At 35.2% G+C, this 17,658-nt stretch overlaps 1 pseudogene across 1 annotated transcript; it reads right to left on the minus strand.

Moving 5' to 3' along the window:
* Positions 1-4,007: 4,007 nt before the first annotated feature.
* LOC308654706 (holocytochrome c-type synthase-like) lies at positions 4,008-4,811 on the minus strand (annotated as a pseudogene). Its single transcript has one exon. The product of its transcript is annotated as a holocytochrome c-type synthase-like (transcript).
* Between the last annotated feature and the right edge of the window lie 12,847 nt (positions 4,812-17,658).

Raw genomic sequence — 17,658 nt, forward strand, 5'->3', positions numbered from 1 at the left:
TAGTGACAAGATGTCCAAACAGTATTATGAAAAAGAATAAGCAGCACCATTTAAATTAAAATTCATTGCAAGCTAACATTTTGCTTATCATCAACAAAATACCCACAATATAGCACAATACATAGAAATATTCCTCTAATATGACAAGTATGTATTTTGCAAAATAGTAGTTTCTGTAAGAGCCAAGGATGCATTGGAAGCAACAGTAGTTTCTGGCAATTTTCAAATTCAGTCATTTCTTCTGAAAAGTCTAAGTCTTCTAAGTTTGCAAGCTAGTTCTCACTTTAATTCAATCCAAATTTCTGATTTAGTTTGAAAGATAATAAGCAAATTAGATTTCAATGAGAAAGTGCTATTAGTTCCAATTCACTTGATAGTATTTCAGATCAGGATTATTAGTTTGCAGTTCTGTGAACCTAAGCCAAAGGCTCAGAGTGTGAAAAGCAACACTGTATCCTTACACAAAGTCTATGAAAGTATTATTGCTGTTGCTAATGATGAGAAGAAAAAAGAACTAGAGTTTTTTAAAGAACTCAGAATTTTACAAAATATTCTCAAATCCAGCCTGGTACACAGTAATCCATGCTGTGAGGCATATTTTATATAAGCTGAGTGTATATGGAAAATAGATAGGAAATTAAGATTCAAAAATTTTTATATAATCAATGCAATTTATTGAATTAGAATGAACTAAGTTATATTCTTTTTAATAAGATGGAGCCACATTTATTGACATTTATTAATTTGGGCATCATATAAACAGGAAGAAAATAAAGATTTTAAGGCATAAGGTGTATGTCACCCCATGGCTAAATTTATTTTAAGAAGTGAACAAAAGATCTCTGCTCAAACCTCTAAAATAAGAACAGCAATCTATGCCAAATTCTAGGATAAAATTTCTCTTGCTTTTTACTAAGATTTGTCACTGTAACTTCAATATTTTTGTTGGAAACATATAGATTTTTATCTAAAAATATTTATTTTAAAGGACAGATTAAAGAAAATGTCAAATGGAAAGAAAATAAGGTTGTTGGATAATGGATTTGAAGACCAAAAACTTGAATAATGAAATTTAAACTGAAAATCAATAGTAAAACTAAAATAAAAATCTAGCATATAAAAAGCTTAGACAAGTAAGAAGCTTCAAAAACATCATATTAAATCCAATAGAGAATCCAGGACTATACTTTTTGTATCTGATACTCAAGTCACCATCTTCTTAAGAATGAATTAGATTTTCTCTTTAGATATGGAATTTGAACTGATTAAACCTGAATAATCCATTCTAGTTTCATTCATATTTTGTGTTATTGCAATTGTTTTGTACCACTTATGAGATCATTCTTCCTAGGATTCCATCTCAAAATGATTGCTTTCTTTGCTCATCTATAGGAAGCAACTCCATATTCAGTAAATTTTTATGTTGAGATTATAGATATTTAGTCACTTTTCAGGCTCAGTGTTTAATCTTAACATTCAGCCTTTGAACTACTTAATTTTCAAAAAAGTTTAGCATCAATAGTACATCCAAGATTACTGCAACACATTGCCAATATCCACCAAATTTACAAATCTACATGTTTTTAAAGATCTGATGCCCTGATGAACTTACTTTCCTATAAAAACCCATTTAAAAAATGGTTCAGATTTGTGTTTATACTTTGACATATAATGAGTGTAGAAGGCATTACTCTTATTCTTACAAAAAGAAAATATCTGTAAAAATTAAAATTAACAATTATTATGGAAGTTTTCAGAGAACCAAGTTTTCAATTCAAACTATCATTCCCAAACTTAAAAGAATTAAGCATGTTTGTAGGGCAACAACTGAGGTCTACTTACTAGAGCAGAATACCCTGGAGTCATAAGCTTGCATGAACACTTGTCTTATAATCTGGACTATTGCCAGAGGCCAAGAATAGACTGTTATGAGAGTAAAAAAAAAAAAAATAGGGGTTGTATTTTTAGAGGTAGCCCCACAATCTCATGAAATTTCCTTCTAGGAACATTAACAGGTTCTCACAATGGGGATTCTAAAAAGATCTTTCCTTGGTCCTAACAAAGGAAAAGGAAGACAAATAGTGTGAAATACAGCCAGAGAAGATTTTCCATGAAAAGAAATACATATTCTCCAGATAAATGTCCATCAACAGCATGCCATTTTGAAATCTCATCCTAACTAGGGGAAAGAAATTCATCCGCAACTTGATCTCCTTCATATTTTCTATCTTAGCTAAAACAGAGATTCAAGAAAATAGACTAGGTAATCTGCACCTAGAGAAAGGAGTAGGGGACAAGGCAGGGGGTGAAGAACTGTGCAACTGGAGGAGGGAAAAAAAAAACATCTGAGAAAGCCTTGGCTCCAAGACATTAGTCAACCAAAGGAATGAGACAAACCAGAGGATTTAAACAGTGGCTATCTCCCACACCCTAACCTCACACCAACAATATCTGTAGTATAACATCAGCACCTCAGTCAAAAGGGCTGCAAGACATGGACTAGGAGTGATGCACAGAAAAGCCCCAATGCCAAGACAGAAGACCAAACAAAGGCCATTAGAAGAATTAGAAGTCTCTGGTTGCTATAGGTACAACAAACACTGAATATAGCCCAAGTCCCAAACAGATTAACAAAACCTACACCCTAAAGGCTTACTTAACACAGTTTGTATTACTTTAAGCATCAGTACTTTTAACAAAATATTACTACGTGTGCAAAAAGTAGAGAAAAACACACCCCAAAGATAAAGTTCTTAATGAAACAAGATGCAGATATGAGATGCTGAAATTATAACGAAATATATTTAAAGTAACTGTGATAAATATGTTAACTCCTGTAATGGAATGGAATGAAGGATATGCAAGGTAGATTGTTAATGTAAGATGATATGCAAACCCTAATAAAATTTTTTAAGGATAAATTAAAGGATTTAATATTATCTACACTTTAATAAAACAGTCATTTGTAACATGCTGCTATAATTAGAACAACCAGTTGTTGGGTTACTGATACAAGGAATTTCAACAGCAAGCTTAGAGCTTCCTTAAAACATAAAAATTGAGAAAGTGAATGGATGCAAACATACTACATCTGTGAAAAATGTTCCTCTTGTGAATTGATTAATTTTAGATTAATTAATTAATAGCTAAGTATAAATACTGGCACTGAGACTTGATCCAGGCTTTTAAATTTGAATTAGGCCAACCAGGGGAAAGTCTCCCAGTGGAGGAAGGAATGAGACTCAAAGTTGGGATAACTTGAAATGACAGGGACAAGGGGGAGATCTGTTTTCGGGGAACAGAGTTACATATCAAAACAACAGGAAAATATATGTTTAAAGGAATACATGTCAGCACCTTGTGGTGAGTTGAAACTTCTTTAACAACGCCCTGCCTAAAAATGCATATAAATGAGAATTTAAGAAAGCCAAGACATGCCTTGGTCTTGCTGAGTTCAAGAGTATGGCTTTGCATTTTATTCAGGGTCACTACTAAATTGTAGAGACTTCAGAAACAAGTCTCTTTTTTAAAAGATATTGCTTATTTATAATAAACAATTTTAGTTAAAAAAAAAATTTGACCAAGTAAAAGCTCATGAGCATCGCACTGAGTTTCAGGTTTTACCTCTCAAACATTTCTGAGAAAACAGTAAGAAAAAAGCAGATTTTCTCACTTTCTAAACACTCCTTTACAGAGATTGTTCAGACTTTTATAGATGAAATACACAGCCAATATTGCAGCTAAAGGCAAAACTGAGGGACTGCTTCCTGATTAAACCAAATGGAAAAAAAAAATTGAAATGATCTGCTAAAAAATACAAGGCAAAATGCAGCTCAAAACTGAATGGAGGATGGTATCCTTTGCTAATTGGAGGATGAAGCCTCATTACCCACTTGAAGTTCCCAATACATCATGAGGGAAATTCAGTTTGGGAAAATAGTTTAATGCATCCCTCAGGAAAAAAAAAATTCTACTTTGCATCACAAACAAAACAGCGATTAGGATGTCTAGCACCACCAAGCAACCTCCATTCTGTCCAGATACAGCTGAAAGTGAATCCAAAGGTGGGGGGACTAGGTGGATGTCCAGGATGGGGAACAGGTAGTCCTCATTGACTTTACCATCACTGTAGTAATCTATCACACAATCTAACTTCTGTGCCACCATGGTTGATGATCCAATCATGCCTGTCGAAAGGCAACTCACACCCCACCCAGGAATGAATTCTTGCCCTTGGTGAATATTCTTTTGCTTTCCCTCCAAATGAGATCAATAATAAACCACAAGGACAATTGGCAGCATGAAGGGCTTCCCACTTCAAAATCTCCTTCCAAGCCTGTTCATTGTTCTGACTGTGAATTCTAATATTATACATATCTTTCTCACTAATATGCTGTCTTTCCACTTCCACCCTTTCCTTAACATTGCATTCCAGAACATCTGTTTGGAAGGATAAAACACTTTTTTCTCTGAACCTGCTTATGGAATGGATGACTCCTCTATGATGGTAGACAACCCAGAGGGCTGATCTGGCCCTGGTGCTCGATTAGGTGGTAGGATCAGATTTGAAGGATCCAGGCTGTCAGTCTTAGCAGCAGTGCCTGTAATGGAACACTGCACATACTCCTCTTGGTGGGCAGGCACAGAGCATGTTTTGCTCTCATAGGTTGGACCAGAGGGTTCTGCTCACATCGGACAGCCTTTCATTTTCCTTTCATGCATTGGGCATCCTGAAGGTTGTGATGCTACCTGATGATCTGAAGCATTTGAGGTCTGACTGGAACAGCAGAAGTAAAGGCTGACAAACCCATGATTGGAAGCAATGTTGACTTTGAACAATTTTAAATTTCCAGCTGATTTCCTTTCCCAGGCTTGTCCAGGCTGTTGGCCCCACCTCTAACCTCCAACCTAAGCCCCAAGGACAGGGATCTGTTGCTGTCCCTGCCTTCCTCTCACTGGGTCACCTTAATAATTAAAAAAAAAATGCTTGCAAATAATAAAAAGAAACCCAAAATAACAAAAAAGACAAATGCCTTTGAAAGACTTGTCTCTAGACACAATATGTATTAAAAAAAATTACCAGTTAATTTATAAGAGTAGAAACTTCCCAAACTAAAATGCAAAGGGAAAAGAATTATATATATATATATATATATATATATATATATATATATATATATATATGAATATATATATATATATATCAGAGCAGAACATCTATGAATTTTAGAACAGTTCCAAAGGCATTAGAAGAAAATAGGGAAAACAGAGCAGAGAAAGTACATGAAACAAAAATAGCTGAGAAATTTAAAGATAAAAGAAAAATAACGGAAAACACCACAAAGGATAACAGCCTACACACACACACACACACACACACACACACACACACACACTTTACAGAAAATCAAACAGAAATAGAAAAGCCAAAGGTTAAGAAAACCTTACCTAGTGAGGAATAGAGTCATAGTAAACTTCTTATCAGAAGCACACATTTTTCATTTAAATGATATTCAACTTATGATTTTCCCCCAGAGGTTGTTTCCAACATATCAAAAACCCATTACCACATTCAAAATAAATTAGATTTTTTCTGATTTTTTCCTCAAGAAGGTATGTAATTTTGTTTTTGTTTTTTTAAATTTAGATTTGTATTCCATTTTATTTAATTTTGTGAGAGATGTAAACTTTATGTTCATGTTTCTGCATATGGATGCCCATTTGTACATATGTCATTTATTCAAAAGACTACCCTTTCTCCTTTAAGTCTCCTTTGCTCCTTTGTTAAGTATAAGGTAACTATATTTGTGTTTGCCTTTTCTTAGCTTTCCATTTCATTTCATTGATCCATGTATTTGTCATTTCATCAATATCATACAGTCAGAATCACGTAATTTTTAAGTAAGTCTTGAAATTGAGAAGTGTGACTCCTCCAACTTGGTTGCCCTTCAGTATTGTCCAGTATATTCTGGGTCTTTTTTCTTTACATACCAATTTTGGAATCAGTTTTAAATATCGACAAAATAAATGGCTGGGATTTTAATTGAATTTCCTCATAGACTAAATTGGAAAGGCGTAACATGATAATTTTATTGTCTTCCAATACAGAAACATGTATTATCTTTCTTTTTATTATAAATTCTTTTTATCAGTGCTTTATAGATTTCCATGATTCCTATATATATTTTGTTAGGTGTATAACTGAGTATCCTAGTTTTATATACCTTAGTACTATAGTAGTTTTTATCCTATTTTAAATTATATTTTCTTAGTTTAAACTTTCAAATTTTCCTTTCTAGTGTAGTAAAACAATTGACTTCTTCACATTTACCTTGTGACCCTATGAACTTACTATACTACTTATCAATTCAAGGAGATTTTTTTGTAGATTCTTTTGAAACTTTATCCATAGACAATCCTGTCATTAGAGAATAAGGATAATTTTTATTCTTCAAACTACATATTTTTTTGTTTCCTTTGTTGTTTTTGAGATAATATATTGCTGGGTATTGTTATATAATTTACCTCAACAGTCTCTAATTTAACTGAAAAAAATTTAAAGCATTATGGAGAACTAACAAAAAAATGGGAATAGAACAATCATATGACCCAGCTATTCAACTCTTAGTTATTTTTCCAAAATATATAGCATACTATACTGATGCATGCATATCAAAGTTTATAGCAGCACAATTCACAACAGCTAAGTTATGGAACCAGTATAGATGCTTGTCAACAGGTAACTGAATAAAGAAAATGCAGTATACATACACATTGGAGTTTTACTCAGTCATAAAGAATGAAATTGTGGCATTTGCTAATAAATTGATAGAAGTGAAGATAACGCTAAGTGAAATAAGCCAGACTCAGCAAGTATGGTATTGAATGTTTTCTCTCATATGCAGAAGCTAAAGAAAGAAAGAATAAAAAAGGAAGACCAATAGCATAGAAGAAGGGGAACAAGAGCAAGAGAGGAGGGGAAGACATGGGAAAGTCCTGGAGAACAAAATCCACTAAATTATGCTGTGTCACTGTATGAGTATATACATGAATGTGTATATATTACATATACCAATTAAAGTAATAATTATAGAAGGGAGAATAAAATAAACAGATCAGAGAAGAGGGGAGAATAGGAACAAGGAAGGAACTAGGGATTGAGATTGATTAAACTGTTATGTGAATTTACAAATACAGCTTATTGAACCCCACTGTAATTATAATACACCAATACAATTTTAAAGGAATATTTATGAACGTCTTAAGACAAAATTTATATCCATGCTGAGGAATTACTTTTTACTTCTATAAAATAAAACTTGAGAACCCTCAAGGGAAAGAATACATGGATGTTTGGTGTACTCAAAGAAGTATCACTTTCCAAAACTAGGAATTTTGACATAAATTACAAATCTTCGAATATAGCTTTCACCAAAATGTTTATAATTTCTCCAAATGTTTTATTCTACTTAAATTTTATTATATTGGGGAAGACAGCTACTGATGAACAAGCATGAGATGCAAAAGGAAAGGCCTTGACCCAGTAGACTCTTATTAATTGGTTTAATTTGGTTAAACAATGTTACCTTCAACTAAATTAATGGCAATAACAAATTGAGAGGAAGAAAGGAGCAGATGGGAAGCCACCATATGCTTATGTCATGCTGTTAATTGATAATAATTAAGTAATTATGGAAAGGGAAGAAATGTTAATTCAGATGTCTACGGCATTTGAAATGGCTGCTTCTGGAACCGTGTCATTAATAATGGATACTGTCCCACTCACCCCTGAATTAGCTGAGAGGGATTAGGGGCAAAGGAAAAAATATAACTCCAGTGTTTTCTAATCCATCTTCATGCACTGACAACCTTCATTAAACATTTTATAATATGCAGTCTCAGTAGACACATTTACATACTTATTATTATTCTTTATTTTTTTGTTCCACGAAAACAGGATATGTTCATAGTCCTCTTTGCCATAGGGTGTTAGCTGTTGAGGTGGCAGTGAATGGGATGATGGCCTCTCCTCTTTCTAGTTCCTTCCTTCAGTTCTTTTCTTACATTTTGGGGGCCAAAGCCTGGGATCAGTGTCACCATGGGCCTTCTCTTGACCTCCACCCTGTTTCTCTTTTTTTTTTTTTCTTTCTCATACTCCCTCCTGTCCCTTCAGTGGCTCCAATAGGGACCACTCACATTGCTGGACTTCTCATCCAACACCGGCCATTGCCTACTGGGTAAGTGACCCCCTACAGATACCCTGGATTCCTGGAATCCGTATCTCAGTTTCTCTATCCTTGGATATTGTTCCTCTGACAAATCCCAGATCTAGATGACAAAAACCCACCATCACTGGGTGGCAACAACACGCTTTCTTTGGGACACTAAAGGACCACCTGTCATTCTATTGGCCTTTTCTGGAACAACCTTAGCAAAACCAAAATTCTTGTGGGGATGCCCCTTGATTTTGGCTTTTCTCTCTGTTGGAGTCCTTGGGGACCCTCCTCAATCTTTTTGTCCAGAATGGGCCAGGCTCCTTAAAGCCCTCCATGAAACATCCCTTTGGGATGTCTCCTCAATTCAGACCCAGGGTCTCTACTCAAATTTAAAAGGCTGATGTTCTATAACACTGCCTGGCCCCCACTAAAGCTGGACAAGGACAGTTGCTGGCCTGACAGTGGCACATTTGAATTTCAAATTCTCCAATATCTTGAAGCTTTCTCCAATTCAATGGAAAATGATCTCAGGTCCTTTAGGTTCAGGCCTCTGCTTCAGGCCTGATATCACCCCTCTAGACCTTATCTCTGCCAAAACTGCCCAATTTTTCACATTCTTCTTAATGAAAACACCCCCTCAAGGTATTTTCAAAACCTCCTCTGATTTTGACCTCACAGATGAACCTCCTCCCTCTCATCCTCATGATAAACCTCTTTCTCATGCTCATCTTCACCTACCTCCCCTTCCCTCTCCACTCACACTTACTCCTGCACCCCTTCTCCCACAACACCTTCTGCTTCCTCCAAGGTCCTTCCTCTCCACAAGATGGCAGGTGCTGAAACGTCATATGTGTTCATGTCCTATTTTCCCTTACACATAGAAAAATGTTTAAGTGCTTTTGCCTCAGACCCCTCTACCTTTTAGAAAGAATTCCTACACATTAACCAGTCCTCTGACCTCACCTGGCATGATGTCTATGTCATTCTTTCCTCCTGTCTTTCCCCTGAGGATAGGGATCACATTCAGTTGGCAGCTGAGGCTCACACAGACACCCTTCACCACCAAAATTCTGACAATAATCCCATCATTGCTATACTAGTCCCCTGTACTGACCCCAATTGGAACTATCAGCCCACTTCCGCTGACAGGACCAAGCTAGACCAAAGTCATTACTTGCTTTCTGGCAGGAATGGAAAAGGTTGCCTTAAAGATGGTCAAATATGAAAAGATTAAAAAAATTAATGTAGGCAGTGATGAAAGTCCTGCTCTCTTTCTCTACCATCTCTCAGATGCTGTAACTAAATATACCAACCTTAACCCTGAGACACAAAAGGGCAGATTTCATCTTCATTTACATTTCATCTCCCAATCTGCCCCAGATGTCAGGGGAAAAAATATGTCTCTAAAAGCTGGTGAACAACCACAGACTCCTCAATGTGAATGTGTAAAACTGGCCTTCAAAGTCTATAACAATAGGGAGGAAGAACAAAAAACAGGAAAACTCAAATGAGATTCTGCTAAATTCCAGATGTTGGCAGTTGTACTCAGACAAGGGCCCAAAAGACCCCACAAGCATGGTCTAGGTCACACTCCACATCTCCAGGCACCTGCTTCAAGTGTGGCCACCAGGGACACTGGGCAAATGCCTGTCCTAACCCTAAACTTGACCATGCCCTCTTTGCAACCAAAGAGGACACTGGAAATTGGAATGTACTAAGAGAGCCTCTCCCTCTTCTTCAATTGTTTCCAATTCCCACAAGTCCATGGACACAAACACTAGACTAGCAAGCATCCCTGGCCTGACAATGAATGGTCTGTCTACAGAAGGCTGAAAGCCCTTGGACTCCTGGCCTCCACAGCCATCACTTCATCCGAGCCCAGGGTAAGGTTGTCAGTATCTAGTGAGCCTTTCTCTCTCTCTCTCTCTCTCTCTCTCTCTCTTAGTACCAGGGATTTAACTCAGGGCACTGAACCACCTTCCAGCCCCTTTTTGTATTTTATTTAGAGACAGGGTTTCACAGAGTTGCTTAGTGCGTTGCTGTTGTTGAGGCTGACTCTGAACTCAAGATCCTCCTGCCTCAGCCTCCCAAGCCACTGGGATTACAGGTGTGCACCACCTTGCTGGATACCTGTCTCTTTCTTGTTGAATGTAGGGGCAAGTTTTCAGTGTTACCAGAATTTTTCTGTCCCCTCCAAATTTCCTCTACCTCTATTGTCGGTATTGGTGAAGCCTCACCACTCCTAAACAGATAGGTCCTTTACTCTGTAACCTATTCTACACTAGATTATCATACTCCTTTCTAGTCATACACCTATGCCTATCTCCTATTCTTGGCAGGGTCATCCTAACCAAATTCAATGCCTGCATCCATTTTAATCCCAATCATAGCCACCATAGGTCCCCACATTCCTCTGCCTCCTTTATCCTCTTATGCCAACCAGAAGCTTTTCCTCCTCCTCTAATAACCCTGTTAGTGACAACACTGAGTTGGTCATCCTCATTGTGGGCTATCTCCAATCCCACCATTGCCACCCACCAGACTCCTGATAAAATTTCCCTATAAGACCTTGCCTCCAGCCAGGAAAAGTTGTTTCCTATCACCTCTCTGGCTGCCTCAAGTATAATTAGGGAATCTTCTTCCTACCCACTAACTGGAAAGGAACCTGTATCTTGGACTTTATTGCACCCCTATTCTATATTCCACTGCGCAGAGACCCATCCCTATCCCAGTATATATCCTACTCATACCAAAATGAGCTCTCTCTCTCTTATCCCTCTTCTGGTAGTTTGGGCATAACTATAGCAGTTGGCACAGGAGTAGCAAGAGTAGGAGTTTCCATTCACCCATTTGCAATACTTCCAAAGAAATGGCAGATAGCCTTAAAGAATTTTGACCTACTTGTCTATCAAATAGATTCATTGACAGTAGTTGCTCTCCAAAACAGATGAGGACTAGATCTATTAACTGCAGAAAAAGATGTCATCTGTGCCATCCTACAGGAGACCTTGCCTCAGTCTGGCTGGGCACAGAATCACGAGCCACTCAAGCAGGAACAAAACTTTATTTTTGAAAAAGCCGCTAATACTCCCGACGCTCCGGCAAGCCAAAAACCAGTCCACCCACGCGCGCGTCTACCGGAACCTGGGGGCCCGGACCTCCCCCGGAATTCCCTCCTACTATCCTTCCCCAACCAATGGGAACTCTCCAGGAGTCCCGTAACGTGAGTCCCATAGCAGGCCAAGGTGAACAGCAGGAGTCCAATTTCCATATGAATATAAATCTTAATATAATCATATCATCTCAATGGCTAGCTGGCGTCACCTTACAACCGAAAGTGCCATGCATCATATTATTTGCTTGTGGCTCCTAGCAAGACCTGATGCCTTTACACTAACCAGTCAGACTTGGTGAGGGTCAGCATAAAAAATTAAGAGACCATGATACCAAATTTGATCACTTCTCATCATAGAACATGGACTGGTTTCTACCCCCCTATTCCTCAGCAATCTTTTCTTGGCTAGCCCCTTTTCCTCTTCCCAATTCTCTTTTAAATGTTGGCCTTGTCATTGGGCCATCCTGTTTTGGCTATTTATTATTTATTTATTTATTCATTTATTTATTTTTTTTGCAGAAGCCCATCAACACCACTACCAATCAGAGAGTCCAAAACGTCCTTCTGCTTTGCTCCATTAGAGCTGCTTACTACCAATTCCCACAAGAGTCCTCTGCTGATTCCACTCCCAGGAGAAGTAGCTTAAGAGATAGAAATACCCCAAACCTCATCCCACCACCCCTTTTTCTATGAAATAAAAACATAAAGGTAGAAATGCTAGGGAGAAGTTAACTTAGAAAACACCATTTTGAAACATCCCTCCACCTTAGAAAAACTGTCACTACAAAGTCACTTTGACCCAGAACAATGGTCAGCCTGACCTATGCCCCAGACAATAGCATGTAATAAGAATTGATACCTGGGACTGAAATCTTTAGAATTTAATATTCCACTCTCACCAATGGGTATACCTTCATACAAAAAAATCAACAAGAAAAAAATCAGAATTAAATTACACTATAAATCAAATAAACTTAACAGACATTTGCAGAACATTCCATGCAACAGGTGCAAAAAACACATTCTTTTCAACAGTACATTGAACTTCCTCTAGAATAGGTCACATAATAGGCAAAAAACAAGACTTAACAAACTCAAATAGTTGAAATATCCTCTATCTTTTCCAATTATAACTGTATGAAACCAGAGTCAATAGCAAAATATACTTTAGAAATTGTACAAATACAAGAAGTATAAACAACACAGTTTTGAACAAATGTTAGATTGTTGAGAAAGTCAAAAGGAAAATTTTAAAATTTCTTGAAACAAATGAAGATGAAAACACAACAATACCAAATCCTATGGGCTAGAAAAAAAGCAGTAGTAAGAGGGAAGTTTATTTCAATGAGTGCTATTAAGAAAAGATATATATGCATATATACATACATATATTTATAGAGAGAATCTCTCTCTATATAATGAAATAATATATAAATATAATATATATAAAATGAATAATATATTAAATAATATATATTATAATATATAACATTGTATATAAAATATTATATATACTAAAATATATAATAATATTTATAAAATGAAAGATACAAATCATATATCTATACATACACACACACACATATATATATATATATATATATATATAGAGAGAGAGAGAGAGAGAGAGACAGAGAGATTAAAAGACCTGATGATGCATCTCAGTCTTAGAAAAGCAAGAATAAACCAAATTCAAAATTAGTAGAAACAAATAAATGATAAAATCAGAGCAAAAGCAAATAAAATTGAATATAAAGTAATTATGGTGTAAAGAATCAATGAAACAAAGAGCTGTTTAAGAAGATAAATAAAATTGACCAATCTAACCAAAAACAAGATAGCTAAGCAAAAGAGAGAGGAAATACAGGATACAGAGAAGACCCAAGTAAATAAAATTGGAATTAAAAAATAAACATTGCAACTGATATTACAAAAATTCAAAAATCATTCTGAATTATTTTGAAAAACTATATGCTAACCAATTGGAAATTCTATAATAAATGAACAAATTTATGGACACATGAACAACTAATATTGAACCAAGAGGGTATAAAATCCTGCATATATCAACAACAAGTAATGAGATTGAACCCATAATAAAAAAGTCTCACAGCAAAGAAAAGCTCAGGACTGGTTTGACTAACTGTTGAAATTTATCAGACTATTGAAGAATAACTAACATCAATGCTTATTCAAATATTCCATAGAATTGTTTGGAATCAAACCCTTCAAAATTCATTCTAGGAAGCCAGCATTACCCTGTTACAAAAACTTGACAAGAACATAATAAAAATGAAAAGAAGTTAGGTGTGGTGGCACATTCCTGTAATCTCAGCAGTGAGAGGCTAAGTCAGGAGGATTGCAAGTTCAAGACCAGCCTCAAAAACTTAGCTAAGCAACTTAGGCTTTAAGCAACTTAGCAAGATCCTGTCTCAAAAATTAAAAAAAAAAAAAAAATTAAAAGGGGCTGGGGATGTGGCTTAGTGGTTAAGTGCCCCTGGGTTTAATCCTTAGTAGTGGTAGTAGTAATAATAGTAGTAGCAGCAGCAGCAGCAGTAATATAGACCATTACCCCTGATGAATATACATGCAAAAATCCTCAAAAATGAATTTAATAACATATCAAAAATTCATATATGACAAGGTTGTGTTTATTTTAGGGTTTCAAGGATAACATATGCAAATCCATAAATGTACTGTGTCACATAAACAGAGTGAAAGAATGAAAGATACAAATCATATGATCAACTTAATAGATGCAGATAAACCATGTGATATAATTCATCATCCACTCATGATAAAAGCCCTGAATGATTGTATCTCAACATGACAAAAGCTATGTATGCAAAACCATAGTCAACATTACACTAAATGGGGGCAAACTGAAAGCATTTCCTCTATGATCAGAAATAAAATAAGGGTTCCACTTTCATTGCTTTTATTCGGTCTTTTACTAGAAATTGTATCCAAAGCAATTAGGAAAAAAATAAAAGAATTATAAATAGGAAAGAAGAAAGTCAAATTATCCCTGTGCAGATGAAATGATTCTATGCACAGAAAAATTTAAAGATTGTACCAAAAGGCTATTAAGACTAATAACTGAATTTAGTAAAGTGCAATAGTTCAAAAGCAACACACAATCAGATGTGGTGGTACATTCCTATAATCCCAGCAGTTCAGGCTGAGGAAGGAGAATTATCAGTTTGAGGTCAGCCTCAGCAACTTAGGAAGACCCTGAAGAACTTGAGAGACCATATCTAAAACATAAAAATTACTGGGGATATACTCTGTAAAAGCACCTCTAGATTCAATCCACAGTACCATAAAAATAAAAATAAAAATAAATCAGCATACAAAATGCAGTGGTTTTCCTATACCCCTATAATGAATCAGATTAAAAAGAAATGATGAAAATAATCCCATTTACACAGCAACAAAAAATAAGGTATCCAGAAAGAAACCTCAATAAGGAAGTGAAAGATCTCTACAATAAAATTTTTAAAATGCTAAATAAAGACAATGAAGAAGACACTAAAGGGAAGAAAGACTTCCCATGTTCATGGATTGGAAGAATTAATATTGTTAAAATGTTCATCACACCCAAAGCAATCTCAGGTTCAATGTAATCACCACCAAAATACTAATGACATTCTTCACAAAACTAGAAAAAATATTCCAAAACTTCAAACTTGGAGGCATCACAATACATGATTCCAAGACATACAACAGAGCTACAGTAGCAAAAAAGCATGACATGAACACAGACACATAGACCAAGGAAACAAAATGGAGGCTCCAGAAATAAATCCTTGCATCTATAGCCAACTGATTCTTTTTAATTTTTTTCAAATTATATTTATTCTAATTAGTTATATATGACGGCAGAATGCAATTCAATTCATATTACACAAATAGAGCACTGTTTTTCATGTCTCTGGTTGAACATATAGAGTCACACCATTCTTATTTTCATACATATACTTAAGGTAATGATGTCTGACAAAGTTTAAAAATAAAAATAAAAAATAACATGCATTGAATAAAGGACAGCTTTTTAACAAATAGTGCTGGGGGAAAGTGTCTATCCACATGCGTATGATCAAAATATGATTCCTGTCTCTTACTCTGTATAAAAATTAACTCAAAGTGAATCAAAGACTTTAGTATAAAACCAGAAATCCTCAAACTATTAGAGGAAAACATAGGGGAAATGCTTCAGTATCTTGGTAAAACAATGATTTTCTAACTAGGACTCTAAAATCACAGGCAAGAAAAGCAAATATTGACAAATAGGATTACATCAAACAAATGGGTTTCTGCACATCAAAGGAAGCAATAGAATGAAGAAACAGCCAACAGAATGGGAGAAAACAGTAAATCAACAATAGTAAACAAGTAATCCAATTTAAAACAGCAACCTATCTGAAAAGATTTCTCAAAAGAAGAAATTCAAAAGACCAATAAATGTACTTTTAAAATGCTCAATATCATTAGGCACCAGGGAAATACAAATCAAAATTAGGTACCATTTAACCTTAGTTACAATGGCTATTATCCAAACAAATAAACATACTTGACAAACAAAATAAAACAAATGTTGGTGTGGTTATGGAGAAATGGGAACTCTTATGCACTGTTGATGTGAATGTAAATTAGTATAATGACTATGGAAAATACTGTGGAGTTTCCTCAGAAGACTAAATAGTAGAATTACCATACGATTCAGCTATTTGACTTCTGGTTGTATATTCAAAGGAAATTAGTGACCATATAAAAGAGATACCTGCATGTACAGGTTTAATGTGGCAGTATTCACAATAGCTAAGATATGAAACCAGCCCAGGTAAACATTAACAGATAGATGGATAATTAAAATATGGTATATATTTTTGAATTATTTTTCAGACATATGTAAGGATGAATTCCTGTCATTAATAGCATAATGGATGAATTGGAGCACATCATATTAAGCAAAATAAACCAGACCCAGAAAGATAAGTCCTCTCATATATCAGAACAAAAGTAAAAATTTAACCTGACACAAGAAAAGTGATTACTTGGGACTGGAGAGGAGGTTGGGGGAGTGGGATTAGGGTACAAGTGTGGATGAATATAACCAGTGCATGATGTTTGCATGTATGGGAATGCCACAGTGAATCCCATTGTTTTGTAGAATGAATGTGTTAATAATTAACTAAATAAATGATACTCTTAAATCAATTATCTCTGACATAGTGTTTTAAATTTAAATATTATCAGTTTTTATATACTTCCAAAATTATTCTCCCCTTAGAGTAAGAACAAATTTCAGAGCCTCACAAAAGTTTTACCAAAAAAAAAAAAAAAAAGACACAGATAACCCTTAGTTTTTCTTTATTATTTTAGGTGCAAAATTCAGAGCCCTAGAATTTAAATAACTAAAGTTGTCTCCTGGCATCTATACATTAAATATTCATGGATTCAACTGACCACATATTGAAAATATTTTATATAAAAAATCTTTACTAAACAGGTACAGAAACTTTTGTAATTATTCCCTAAGTAACATTGTATAACAACATTTATATAATACATCCATTTATCAGATATCTCTAAATAATCCAGAGATGATTTAAAGTTATGGGAGTATGTGCATAGTCCATATGCAAATACTATGCCATTTTATAAGATCTGAGCACCGCAGGATTTTTGTATTAGCATGAGTTCTGGAACCAATCCACTGCAAATATGAAGGGATAACTATTTGTTTAAAATCGTGGCTCTATGAATCTAATAATTAATAAAAATCTTAAAACGAATTATATGATAATTTGAGCTATCTTTCCCATTTTAAAATGGGCTATCCAGATTAATATACCCATTTTTAATGTTATTAATTTGTGTTCCTTTGTGTCAAACTCTCAGTCTTTCCCTTTTATCCAATTTCTCCCACTCAATACCCAGCAATTTATGGTCATGCATAGAAAATTCTGTTTTCTTTCTGTGTAAGACTTCCTTCCTGCCTGCCTCCATCCATAGTCAGATATACTTAAATTTTGTGTTCAAATGTTCAATAAAAATATGAGTAGGCAAGAGCATACAGTCCTGGATATGAACACATGGGCCAAACTCTGCTTTCAAAAATGTAAGAATGTAATGTAACTGAGATACACAAAAGGATTGAAAAAGGAAAGCTTTGGCCTCAGAAGTTTTTGGATTCTTTCAGCTGAGCAAGAAAGAGGCAGAGTAAATAAATTCATCGTATTTAGTTCTTGAGCCTATGAAAATGCAATATCTTTACATGAGAGCATATCAGAAGTGATGCAGATTCAGATACAATGAGTTCCT

This window comes from Spermophilus citellus (assembly GCF_964194105.1).
Source record: "Spermophilus citellus genome assembly, chromosome: 8".
NCBI lineage: Eukaryota > Metazoa > Chordata > Mammalia > Rodentia > Sciuridae > Spermophilus > Spermophilus citellus.